Below are 13,256 nucleotides of genomic sequence, written 5' to 3' on the forward strand. Positions count from 1 at the left end.
GCAAAGCATACAGACCCATCCCAGACTCTCAACCTGAGCATGCAGCTGCCCTGCACTACTGCCTGCTGTGGGTGAGCCTCGTGACCCTTTTAGTAAGGCAAGAGGTCTGTTCTGCTGCTGTGAGCTCTGGCTCAGTGGCAAAGCTGTGGTGTGGGTGACCTGCCAGGCACACGCTGCTCAACAAATCAAGCCTACCGTTAGAACGATGTGTGGTATTGCCTCTTTCCGGTGGCTGGATCCCACATCAGGCTTGTAGTGCTCAAAAGCCAGAATTAGCGGGAGCCAGTAGTGTTACAGGGTTATTACACAACAGTATTGGCAACTTGGATTGGGAGGGAAGGAGAAATAGCTGGCACAGGAAGTATCAACTGCCTGTCCCATGTAATTCCAGCAGCATGGGACCAGCCATGAGGAAACATCAGTCATTCCAATATGAACAGGGATCATTTTGTGAGTCTTGGTGTGGTTTGCGATTTGAGATTGCCTGTGGCTCTTACCACCCTTTTGTCATAAATTCAGCACTGTAGCACCCACGGGGCTTATCACAAAGAGAACCGGGTGAGGTGCAACTGAATGGCAGAACAGCTGCATAAAGGTGTATGCCTTTATGCAAACATAGTCAAAAATAATTTTGACCTTATAGTCCCTTATTTGGCTGAGTTTCAGCAATCCTATCAGAAAACCAACATTGGGTCCATTTATTCCGCAGACCCCATTCTATGGAGGAACCTGCTCTCTAGTCACAGACCATTGTTGTCAGGCTTGTATGATCTAGAACTGCTGAGTGGCTTGAGCCTGCATTTGGGCAGAAGAGGATGGGTTGTGCCACATGGCCAGACACAAGATGCTGTATGTAGGGTTCAGCCCCATTCCCATAAGTTTAAGCCTAGGTGTGATCTCTTCACTGCAAAGATAAGACAGTATATGCTGTATTTGTAAAACCATCCTCTGAAACTAAGTGCACTTTGATGTGTGGTGTTGGTTCACTTCTGTGTAGTCTTCCAGGGCAAGAATTAGCTCATCCATCCTTATTTTTAATCATCCACGGTGCATCAACAACCTTTTCAGAAGAACCCAGATCTGTTCCTGTTTACAAAAGCCTTGTGGTAAATTGTCTGGAAGCAGTGAATAGTCCCCCATCAGTGATCAGACAAGTTGCTAATTCCAAGCCTGCTTTATACACTCTCTTGTGAAACACCTGATGTTCAGCTGATGTAGAGCTGCATCTCATTGGTCATACCAGATGAGTGAATTCATATCACACCCTGAATTCACACTGGTAATACAAAAGCAAACAAGTCTCACTCCATTTATACCACAGAGTACACACAACCCTGGCTTTAATAGTCTGCAAAACAGCTTCTTCGCAAGTTGTAGTGTGGTCCCCATATACATGCGTGCTGTTGTGCTCCAGCTCACACCTTGCATATTCAACAACAAGCTTCATTTTGTCCTCATTTCAAAAGCTATTTCCACGCCGCCTCCATTTGGAAATGTATTGCGTATTTCTGCACTTCCAGAACGGGGAAGATAACAAGACAATTTCCCATAGAAGTTGGGAGTCTCTCTTAACGTTCTTCTGCCAGAGGGGTATCTGTGGCAACCAGGAATTCCAGCTCCGGATGGGTAGCCAAGATTGAGGGGCTGGAACAGGGAAGACAAAGCGACATAAAAGTAGGGTGTGGGTAGGTGCTCCCACTCTGGGTCTCTTGTGCTCTCTCCTTCGGCGCCATGTGCTCCTGCACCGATTCCAAGGGGCGAGAGGTCTCGGATACTGACCATATCTGTGCTGTGGATGGAGCATCCCCCTTCCCCTCCCCCAATGCTCAGCTGCCAAAGAAACAAGAGCCCAGCGTTACAAGGGGGTGCTCCATAATTTGCTCTCCCCATTGCAGCCATTTGGACACCGGGACCCAGTGCACGGACTGCTCCCCCCCCCCCCAAGACACAGGCCAGGGAGGGGTTGCTCTTGCTGCTGCTCATTGCTGGGATCCTCAGAGTGATGCTCCGTCCAAGAGCGGGGGGCGGGGGACGACTCCTTGACTCCTCCCCTCTCAATCTCCACGTCAGGGATTACGAGCTGTGGGGAAAAGTGTGCGGGGGAATTTGTACGATGACTGTAGGCCTTGTGGCTGGCCCCATTTTACCACTTCACCTGTGCTGTGACTCTTAAAATCGACAGCTGGCCACCGACACCCCCGCCACAACTGTGCCATGCAGCTAACCGCCCCACTCCTGCTCCTCTGAAACCGTAGTTCTGTGCCATACAGCTAAGTCCTTCCCACGACCGTTAACCATGTGGCGTAGCACGCTGCTTGTCTGAGCCACGCCACGTTTCTGTACTACGTGGCTCCCATCACACATGTGCCCATAACTCCATGACGTAGGGTAAACCTTGTGCATCCGACATCCCATCAAGGCCAGCAATGTACCCTTTTCCCTTCATGACCACAAGATTAACCCAGGCATGCAAAAAAAGAAAAACCCAACTGGTGGTAGGCCCCAGACAAATAAACGTTTACGTGGGCAGCCAGGATATTCACAGAACCTTAAGAAGTTTCAGCTTTTGCTTTTATTAAAATAAGGTGGATTTCTAGCCCTCATGGTTGGGAAAAAAAGTAGGGCGGGCAAAGTGCCGTTTCTCAAAAGACTCAGCCGAGATTGCCAGTGGTCATAACCTCTAAGGAGCTCCTGTTGCAGAAGCTGTGTTCTCGGTGAGTGCTCTAATGCCCCCAGTCTAGCATGCGAAGGGGATTTAGGAGGTCCACATAGGCAGGGTTTTCAAGGTGGCTGCCTGCAGCCTAAGGAAGAGGCAGGTGCAGAACCTCAAGAGGTCTAGGGAGGCAGCCGAAATTGCTGGAAGGAACAGAGGCAGAGGCAGCCAAGTAGGAACAACTAGACCACAGAGGGACGAGAGAAGGGTACCACCAGCCAATTGGATACAAGAGGCTGGCCACTAGGCTGGAAGAATTAAGGACTTAAATAGGCGTGAGGGATTTTTGTGCTTGGGCAGCAACTTTTGCCAGCTGATGTTGGGCAAGCGGGCCACTGGATGTTTTGAGCGGAGTCGCACACCTTCGCCCCATTTGCATAGCTGGGTTAACCCGGTGCCATGGCTCTGTGCCACGTGGCTTTGTGTGTGCCTCCATCTCAGGGTGCCTCTCGCCACATCACTCCTGCTCAGCCACCTCGTGGTGTCCCTTTCTGTCGCTGCCACGTCCCAACATGATGCCCTGCGGCGATTCCCACTGTGCCTGCAAAGCCACAACTCCATACCACGTGGCCTCACCCTGCCCCCACCCCAGCTCCAGACTCGTGGCTGTCGTTTGCCCCACTGCGCCCCAAGAGTCGCCGAGGCCACACTGTAGTGCCACGTGGCGAAATGCCCTCCCCCTCACTGTGTGGATAATTGACACCTGCCGCCGACACTGCACCTGAGTGCTGCTGGTCGAGCGGCCATCTTTTCTTTTCTTTTAAAAAAGGGCTCTTGTCTCGTCTCGTCGGACTGGCCGCACTGGCACCTCCTGTCCACAGACCCCAACAAGGGAGCGAAACGAAACAAACAAAACTTTAGAATGTCTTCCATAATGATGATGTTGCGGGGAGGCAGGAAACACGGTCTCCTCTCCAATTATGGGTGGGAGGGGGGTATCTGTGCTGCCGTTCTCAGCTCCTCACGTGGGCGGCCCTCATAGATTCATGTCCCAGCTCTGGGTAAGTGGGGGAACTAAAGCTACTTGATTGGTGGGGGGGGGGGGGGTAGGGAGAAAGAGAACAGTTATGGGGAGAAGGATCTGGAGCCAGGACTCTTGGGCGCTCTAGGAGGGGGAAATGGGGGCTTCAAGGATTTATCAAGGTAGGGGAACTGGACCAGTTCTCCTGGGTTCTTTAAAAGAGGCATGGGTGACCTCATAGGGAAATGGTACCTAGGAGATGGAACAGGAGGAACAGTCAACGCTACATATGTAATTTTGGGGAGGGGGGCTTGGAAAGGTGGCAGTTATGGATTGTATGATTGGAGGTATATGGCCTACTTTGGGAGAATAATTAACTAGGGGGTCCTATTTCTCAGAGCCATTATTAAGTAGCAGTTCTTGTGCACAGGAGACCCCAACTATGATCCCCAAGAAATTCTCTGTTGGATTGTGGAGAGGAAAGGGCAGGCAGTGCCCAAGGAAGTGCCCGTCTTCCCTCTGGGCCTTCTCCATAGTGGAGCCTTTGGCAAGAGCGCATTATGCTCTGTAATCCCTCCCCCACTTACACTACTGCTGTTTCCATATCACTGCAAGGGAAGGGGAAAGATCCCAAACTTGGGGAGTAGTGTATGATTTAAGAGGAATGAAGCAAGCAGGTCAGAAACTCCAGAAGGCAGGATTCCTCAGCTTTCTAGAAAGAGTGAGCAACTACTTAGTCAAAGTTTGGATAAGATATTGCTTTTAGCTAAAGATCTAGTCCTCATATTTGGGCAGAAAGTGGGATCTAATGCATATGGGGCGAAAGGGGATTTAGGAGTCACCCAGGGAATCCTGAGTTCTTCAAAAAGACACTTGGGCTGAATGGGTTGAGGCAGAGGCAGGACTCCTGGGTTCTCCAAGAAGGGATTATAAATTTCCCAGCATTAAACTGGGTTGTCTGAGGGTGTACTGGTCCTAGAAGGGTTGAGAACCGCAGCATTGAATCCTCTTGCCTTAATGTACTGAAATGAAATATGTAATGTTGACTTTGTGATTCAGGGATCTGTTCCCTGGGAATGATTATTGGGGAGGGGGAGGGGAGGGGGAAAGGGGTGGTAATGCCTGCATTTGACACTGGGTTGTGTTTTGATTTTTGTGGTTGCTGGGTGGGGGACAGGGGCTACAGGGAAGGAGGTTGGTACACTCCCCTCCACCCCATTTAATCCTCTCCTCTGGTGTGAGTCACCAAGTTTATAATTGCCCTCCACACCTGGCCTTGTAGCACCCAGGTGTGATGTATAATAGACTTCCCCCTCTTTCATCTCACCCCCCTCCACCCACATTTTTCTTGGAGAGAGCCCAGAAATCCCAGTTGTTAACAACTGCACCTTTGCAATGACCCAGATTGGCTCCTGAGCCAAGAGGTGTAGTTTCTCCATCTCTCAAGATTCCTACCCAATTCCTGACTTCCCATCTCATCCTCAAGCCTGGCACAGAGTTTCTGCTCTAAGGGCCCAGCTTGGTCCCAAAAGGCCTTCACTTCCCACCTCATCCCACAAAGCCCAACTGGGTGGATCTGAATTATTCGCTTGAGGATCTTTTCTGGTTCTTGTGCTGGGAGAATTGGCTCCTGCCATTCTAGAACCTTCTCTTAGCTACATGCTCTAGAGTGCCAGGGTTCTAGGTCTCTGCTCTATAACCCAGCCACTTTATTTATTTATTTTTGCCCTTTGCTAGAGAAAATGGCTCTTTGCACCATCTGCACTCCCACCCCTAGAGCGGTTCCTCAACCCAGGATTCTCAGTCCTCCTCTCACCCCGCAAAGAAACTGTACCTCTAGGAAACCTCACCCTGAGAGCAGAATCTCCAAGATGAATGTAATTGATCCTGTGCTGACTAAGCCCATCCTATGGCATCCAGGCAGGACAGACTAAATCACTCACGCTCTCTCTCTCACACTCCCTTTTTACCTTCCTCTACCAAACCTCTTGTCCTGGGCCAGAGGCCCTGTCTCTGCCTCCAATGCCTGTGCAGAGCAACTAATGTAATTTACTGATTTTATTTGCAAATATAAACTCTATGGGATACAGAGGGGGCCCCCAGGTGTTTTTGCATCCGTTTATGTGAGAGAAAGAGGAAGAAGCAAGGCTATAACTTAGCCACATGCAGTGTTTTCCGATAAACAAAAGGTATACGGCTTGCCAAGTTACTGCTAAACCTGGTGGAGTTTTACCAGGCAGGAGGCAAAACTGACAGTAAGAATCTGCTTTAGTTTTCCAAGCTGATTATCTGGGGTGGGTGGGTGAAAGACACCAACATCTTAGGAAATCATACCGATGAAAAGGTGTCGAGCTAGTGTTTATTCCTTACAAAGTCACAGATACAGCCCTTTGCCTACCATTCTCAATCATCGCAGGGCTATTTTTGCAATAGTCCAGCCAATCAAGCACTAACTGAGCTCAGATGTATCTGAGGCCTTTTCACAACACAAGTAATTTCCTGCGATGCATCTCCACACTAGGCTGGTTTCACCTCACTTTATCAAAAAAAAAAGCTCTTGCACTAGGAAGTCAAACCAGTTTTTTAAAAAAAGGCATACATGGGTCCGATACTGAAAATAATGTTAGAGCATGGGTGGAGAACCGGTGGCCTTTTAGATGTAATTGGACTCCCATGAGCTTCAACTAGCATGGCCAATGGTCATAGATGATGGGAGCTGTAGTCCAACAGCACCTCAAGGCCATCAGGTTGCTCATTCCTGCTGTAGTCGTTATGTAGTCCATTGCCAGACCCTTCAATAATGTCCAGGGCATGGTTTAATGGCACAAAATGAACCAGACATGCTGAAGCCAAGCTGGCCTGGGCTTTGTCAGTTCTTGGATGGAAGATTATCAGGGAATATATTGCCTTAAACACCAATGAGGAAGAATTATGAGCGGGTGGGGGTAGGCAGATAATGAACTAATGAATAACCAATGATGTGCAAATGGCCGCAAGAGGTAAATCAGGAGCAGGGGAGAAACTCCATCAGCTCTGTTGCCCCAGATCCAGTACTCATACCTGATCCCATGAATATACCAGACAGCAGCTCCTGGGAGTTGGGCTGTTGAGGCCTGTCAATGAGGGAAACGAACAGAACAAAAGATTTCCCTTGCTGGTAAGACCAATAGCCCATCTTGATTAGCCTGTGATTTCCAACAGTGACATGCAAGAAATGTCTGTATCGCTCAACAGACATTTGAGGCGCTGCCTGACCTTACACCATTATGTTCTAGACTAGTATTGTGGGAGTATGCAGGAATAATAACAATTCTGAAAACATTCTTTTGGAAAAAAATGAAATTTGGGGACTCTGGAAGGTAGGAGCAGGCAGGCAACTAGTGCTATGGCCCTCAGCTCCCTCTTATAATCATCCTGACATAACACTACATATCTGGAGTGGATGCAGGCAAAAGAAGATGAATGGGATAGCAGTTCCAGGTCCTGCTGTGCAGCTATAGACTATCCAGCAACTATCCATACAGCAAAACTTCCTTTATAAGAGGAGGAGCCAGGAGGCAAGAGAACAGAGGCAAGAGTGAAGTAGATCCATGTATGGGAGTAGCAAAGGAAACCAAAGACACTGGGCTGTATCCAAGTAAGTCAAACTTCAAGAGTAGACCCACTGAGATCATGCTCATTGATTTCAATGGTTCTACTTTGAATATAGCAGGCAGTTGGCTACAACCCAATGTCTGGAAAGAGACCAAACAAGCCATCTCTTTTCTGTCAGATGCCACAGCAAGTTCTCTGGGTAGTCTACATGCAGCCTAACCTACCTCACAGGATTGTTGTGAGGATAAAATTGGTTCGGGGACAGAGCTGCATATACTGAGAGCAACTTGGAGGATGGGTAGAATAAAAATATAACTATTGTTCATAATAACATTCTCCACCCCAACTAGCCACACGAGAGAATGCCTGCATAGAAATTTGGCAGACATTTACTAGCAAGCCTCTGGCCTCACTTCGCATCAATGAAGACTGCAGGGCTGCACTAACGAACAGGGAGCCTGATTCCCCAGCAAGTGTCTTTGCACGGCCAATGGGCTTTGGATCAGACTGGGGTCATGCCCTCTGAGGCAGGCTTAGGGGTCTAATCCACCATCCCTCTGAACTGAGTAAGGGGCACGTCATAAGAAAACTGCAGAGAAGAACACACCGCATAAGAAAAATTCCTGCAAGCAAGGTGACTCAAATCCACATAAAATATTACTGGAGCATCTTTCTGTAAAACTTGAGTTAATAAGAAAATCCACCCACCCCATTTATGAGCTGGATAACGTCCTGAACCAGAATGAAGAACACTAAGGAAACTCAAGAAGCAGTTGTATTTCCCTTGCTCCTAACCTCCTGCTACATACCTGAAACACCATACCCGAATGAATCCCTTCTGCTGTATGAAATCAAGATCAAGATTCCTATGGTGTGGCAGAAAGCATAGGGCCAAACTAGAGGGTTTTTTTAAACACATAGCATACTGCTCCATAGTTTGTTCTTCCTTTATAAAAGGAATGTTGTATTAAAATCATCTCCATGTGCAAACTGCACGGTTGGTAAAGCTTTCCCTTTGTGTTCTAAACATAGATCACAAATTACTGTGAGTTTGAGTGTCATCTGGTCTTAGGGGAGAATAAATCCAAAGCTCATTTCGTTTATTTTCTCCTGAAGCTGAAGGAATGAGTCCTTGGCAGTAGGGTTCAAATACTTCCAAAGCAACTAAAGAGACTAGGGTGCGTCAGATAGTTCAGCCAGACAGGGATAAAGCCTTCTGTAATTCTATTTTGGGGGGAATCCCTAAAGAAAAAGGAAGCCAACCCATAAGGAAAATTATCCCTTCCAATCTGATCCATCCCAGCTGGGCTATTGCGTTTCTGTAGAATGGTGGTGGAGGAGAGGAGAGAGGAGAGATAGCTCTACTGGCATTCTGGATTCCCTACAAGAATCACACACACATAGAGCAAGATATGTAGCTGCATCCTACATATTAAGCAAACATCTAGTTTGACACTTTTTAAAGGAAGGAGGTGGCCCTTTTTAGGTATTAAACTCCCAACCATCATTCAGCTTGCTAGGAAAAACCTCATTCCCTGCTATGATGAAGTTGATTACTAGTTCCCAGTTTCTTATTGACAGGACAGTTCAAAATAGTGCAATCAGAAAATTTGTTTAAAAACTAAAATTTGTATGTCTATAAACCTCAAAATCAGCTTTGCCATGCTCCATATCATCATGAGTATGGGACTGTCCATTTCAAGATTCACAGTAATTGACTACTCCAAACTGTTGTGTTTTCACAACATTCATAGGTTCCCATAATAGTCACAAAAGACAATAACAAACAAGCTAGGGGTATGCACTCCACAATAAGCTTTGGGCCAATGCAAATTGTACCTCTACACCTCCAGGAGAGTGTTCTCTATAAGATGGCATGGTATCACATCTACCCAAATGTTTATTTTGGGCACAGGACAATGTTAAACATAGCACCCATACCAAAATGTGTAGAGAAGAACTGGGGTATACAACATAAAACTTTGTGCCACCCCAAATCATGCATCTGCACCGCCAAAAGTGTATCTGCTACAATAACACATCAAATCATATCCAGTACAATGCTTCTTTTGGACACTGTCAAGTATGGCACTCCCATGGCAATAATATGCAAAATATGTAGAAAAGAATAAGGAACTGTGTGTGAACATAACAAAAAAAGTTTTGGGTACCCAAATCATACCTCCACACCTCCAGGAGAGTGTCCACTATTAGACAACATTGAAATGCACCTGGACCAATACTTTCCCTGAGCACAGGACACCGTTAAGGGTACATACCCACAACTATAATAGCCAATATATGTGGGAAAGAGTAAGGAGTAGGAATTTACTGCTTCCTTGAATAAAATACAGTTTTTAAATGTTTTAACAACATAAAGGTTTTCTTGCGATATTGGATATATAATTTAACTGGATATTGTATATTGGGTACTGGACATCTTAACTATAATATTAGCCAAAACAACTGATTAGGCTCAAATAGAAAATAATGTTTGAAAGGTTGCTTTGTTTGGTACATAATGTTTAAGTAGGATGATGACACTTTCTCTTATTTATTGAAAAAATGTAGAAAAGAATAAAGAACTGGGGGTATACACCCCAAAATAAGCTTTGGGCCACCACAAACCATAGACCCACACATCCAGGAGACTGTCCTCAACGAAATGGCATGGAGTCGCATCCAGCTCAATGCTTTCCTATAAAAAGGCATGTACCCACGGGCTGAAGTTGAATACCCCAAATTAAGCTTTGTCACTGCAAACTACACATCCGCACCTCTAGGAGAGTGTCACAGCACTGAGTCACGGCCAGTTCAATGTGAGGCCAACACCAAACACAGAACTCGCAGCTAGGGTTGCCATACTGTATTGTGAAGAGCAAAAAAGGATTACACGCTTGCCAACTTCTGCTTTTAACTATGGATCGCTTTGACTCTACCCATAAAAAAGAGGGTGCGTCCTGGGGGAAAAGAGAACATATGGCAACCCAATGGCAGGAGAACCAACCATCCCTTGCCTTTTGGGGATGGGAGGCAGTGTTGTTAACTCTGTATTTTGCAGGACCCTTGCTCAAGATACCCTCCATGTCCCATCCCATCCATGTCCCTCTCACCACCTGCCCAACTCAACCAAACCTTAACCCAGGGTTTCCCAACCATGGGTCTCCAGCTGTTTGAGGACTGCAATTCCCATCATCCTTGACCACTTTTCCTGCTAGCTAGGGATGATGGGAGGTGTAGTTAAAAAAAACCAGCTGGAGACTCAACTTTGGGAAACACCTGCGCCTAGAAAGACTCACAAGCTCTTTCTGCAGCCTGCGGGCTGGAGGCAGCCGTTGCCCAAAAACATAGGCGAGGTCGCCACAGTCGGGGTTCTCCAGCCTTGGTCCTCACACCCCATGTCGTTGGACTACAATTCCCATCATCCCTAACAACTGGCTATATATTTTTGTAGCCTTAACAACGTCTGGGGACCCAAGAGCTGATGGGCACGCCTCCTGCACATCTGAGAAACAACCTGCGTCCTTCCTCCGAGCGCGCACAGTGCCTACCCCGGCGTCGCCTCAGAGGGGAAGCGGGAGAAGGACGGCAACGGCTTTGACCGCTGGGCTCTCCCCCTGTCAGGTTTCAGGAGGAGGCTCCGGCTCCGGTTTTAAGTTTCCCTCACGCCCCGCGGACTACATTTCCCACCACGCACTGCGGCGCATATTCCACGGTTCTCTTTTATTTCTACCCCGCTGGGCATGCTGGGTTGCGTAGTCCACCTTTCCCGAGGCACGCTGGGTAGTGTAGTCCGCCCACGCCGCTTTAAGCCACTGCTGAAACAGGTGGCGGGTATTTCCTCACCCCCCTCAAGGCTTCCTTTTTGAAAAGAAAGGAAAAGAAAGAAAGAACGCCACGCGCACACGGCGCTTCGCCCCCTACCCGCGGCCGCCCTAACTTGAAAGGCATGCTGGGAAATGTAGTCACGGCTCCTGCTGTCAGGCTGCCTTGAAGTCTCGCTGAACTCAATAGGACTCGCTTCACATTAAACATTCCTAGGTCGTGCTGCCCGTCTCTAAAAAGTCTTTTTATGCCACAGTTTTTAATATATTATTATTATTATTATTATTATTTTGAATAATAATATTCCAAATGTGTTTTCATCACTCAGGGCTGTCTACAACCGATGGGGGGGGAACCCCCAAAATAGCATAAAATAAGGACATTAAAAAGGTAAAGGAACCCCTGACCGTTAAGTTCAGTCATGGACAACTCTGGGGTTGCGGCGCTCATCTCACTTTATTGGCCGAGGGAGCCGGCATACAGCTTCCGGGTCATGTGGCCAGCATGACTAAGCCACTTCTGGCAAAACCAGAGCAGCACACGGAAACACCGTTTACCTTCCCGCCGGAGCGGTACCTATTTATCTACTTGCACTTTGACGTGCTTTTGAACTGCTAGGTTGACAGGAGCAGGGACCGAGCAACGGGAGCTCACCCTGTCGTGGGGATTTGAACCACCGACCTTCTGATCATTAAGCAGCAGGGAAAAGGTGCTGAGGGCAGTGGTCGACATACTCTGCCACTGGTCCCTCAGAGGCAAAATATTGCTCTTGGCACCTGCCGACCATGCCAACGGCGAAAAGCCGATGACTGCCATGCACATTGCAGAAATGCCCTTCGGATGGCTGGGTGCATTCTGCACATGTGCAGGGGCACTCTTGCGGCTGTTATTACCCACTCTGTCTCTTCTCGGGGGGCTTCTGACTATCGTGGTTTCGGTGGCAGGTGAAAAGGCTCCTCCTGGCTTATACTACAAAAAAAAGCCCACCAAAAATGTATGAAAGGATTTGAACATACAAATAATTGCAGCACATTGATCCTTAGAGTTTCATCCAAGTGGTTTGCACATCATTCTGGAAGGAACCATAAAGGCATATGATAATGCAAGTTGATGCACAATTAAAAAAAACTTGCCGCTTCCCAAGAATTAAGCCTCCCTTGCTTATAGCGAATGGAAATAGTCGTTGAAATGTACGCAAACATTTCAGCATTCGTGGCCTGGAGATAAGCTGGAGCCAGGAACGGAAGAGCTGCCCTGATAGAACCAGTTTAGGTTGGTGGCCTTCCTGCTTTGGGGTCTGTCAGAAATCCTTCTCATTGCTCCAGAAGGAAACTATTCATTATTAACATTTTTAAAACAATTCTGGGGCTACTTTTTCTGGGTGGGTGGGTGGGTGTGGTGCAGCTTTAAAAGCAGGAAAACAGTTCAGCAACACCAAACCATGAAACTATTATCATTCTAGCTTCTGTTGTCAAACACCTCATATTGGTTCTAGGTTTGAAATTAAGATACTGTAAGCACTGCCAGCTTTCAGAGGCAGGCTCCTGACTCTTACCTGTTCTTGGCCTTCTGGCAAAGGTTGCTCCAGCAGTAAAAAGCCTATGAAGTGGATCAGAGTCAACAATTCAGGACTCAATTCAATTTCATGTATACTTGCACTGGGTAATCTCTGGCCCAGGGCAGCTAACTGGGAAGGTGTGTGTTCAGGTAGGTAGGTAGGTAGGTAGGTAGGTAGGTAGGTAGGTAGGTGTTGCTTAGTGACCAGTCAGAGTGGCATGATCCTCACCAAGGTAACATCTGCTCTGATTAGCTGTGTAGTTCTGAGGGAGGTTCTTCTCAGTATGTTTAGTTGAATGTCTCCCTGCTTTGTAAAAGGCCTGAGGTAAGAACCCTCCGTTCCTTCCTCTTCATATTATGTCCTGTTTTGTTCAGCTTCTGCAACAAAGTGCTATCAAGACTTTTCTCCCTTTTTCCTCATCTGCCTTAATTAAGTGGCTTTGCGCGTACTCCATCCTTAATGCATACTGAGGTTGCAATCCTAAGTACACTGGCTAAAGCAGGCCGGACCAACCTTTTTCACATTCCCTGTTAGCCAACCCTCCAAGCGCTGTATGCCAGAGATTTTTGTTCTTTTCTCATTTTTCTTTTGTTTTTTGTCCCCTC

The 13,256-nt window shown here is 47.3% G+C and overlaps 1 protein-coding gene and 1 long non-coding RNA gene across 3 annotated transcripts in view; one reads left to right on the plus strand and one right to left on the minus strand.

Annotated features, from left to right (window-relative positions):
- Positions 1-11,155, plus strand: part of SHANK1 (SH3 and multiple ankyrin repeat domains 1) — a 114,207-nt gene extending 103,052 nt beyond the window's left edge. The window contains exon 25 of the transcript XR_013978541.1: positions 11,043-11,155. The gene's annotated coding sequence lies outside the window, so the exon portion shown is untranslated. The remainder of the gene's footprint in view (positions 1-11,042) is intronic.
- On the minus strand, positions 1,310-10,951 carry LOC308460610. 2 transcript variants are annotated; one of them, XR_013978612.1, is made up of 2 exons: positions 10,820-10,951; positions 1,310-6,787 (listed from the first exon to the last, which is right to left on the minus strand). It is a non-coding gene; the product is annotated as an uncharacterized lncRNA (long non-coding RNA). The 2 variants fall into 2 exon arrangements; XR_013978613.1 differs by lacking the exon at positions 10,820-10,951 and adding an exon at positions 10,568-10,752.
- Positions 11,156-13,256: the final 2,101 nt, after the last annotated feature.

Source organism: Podarcis pityusensis (assembly GCF_964106645.2).
Source record: "Podarcis pityusensis genome assembly, chromosome: 13".
NCBI classification, from domain to species: domain Eukaryota; kingdom Metazoa; phylum Chordata; class Lepidosauria; order Squamata; family Lacertidae; genus Podarcis; species Podarcis pityusensis.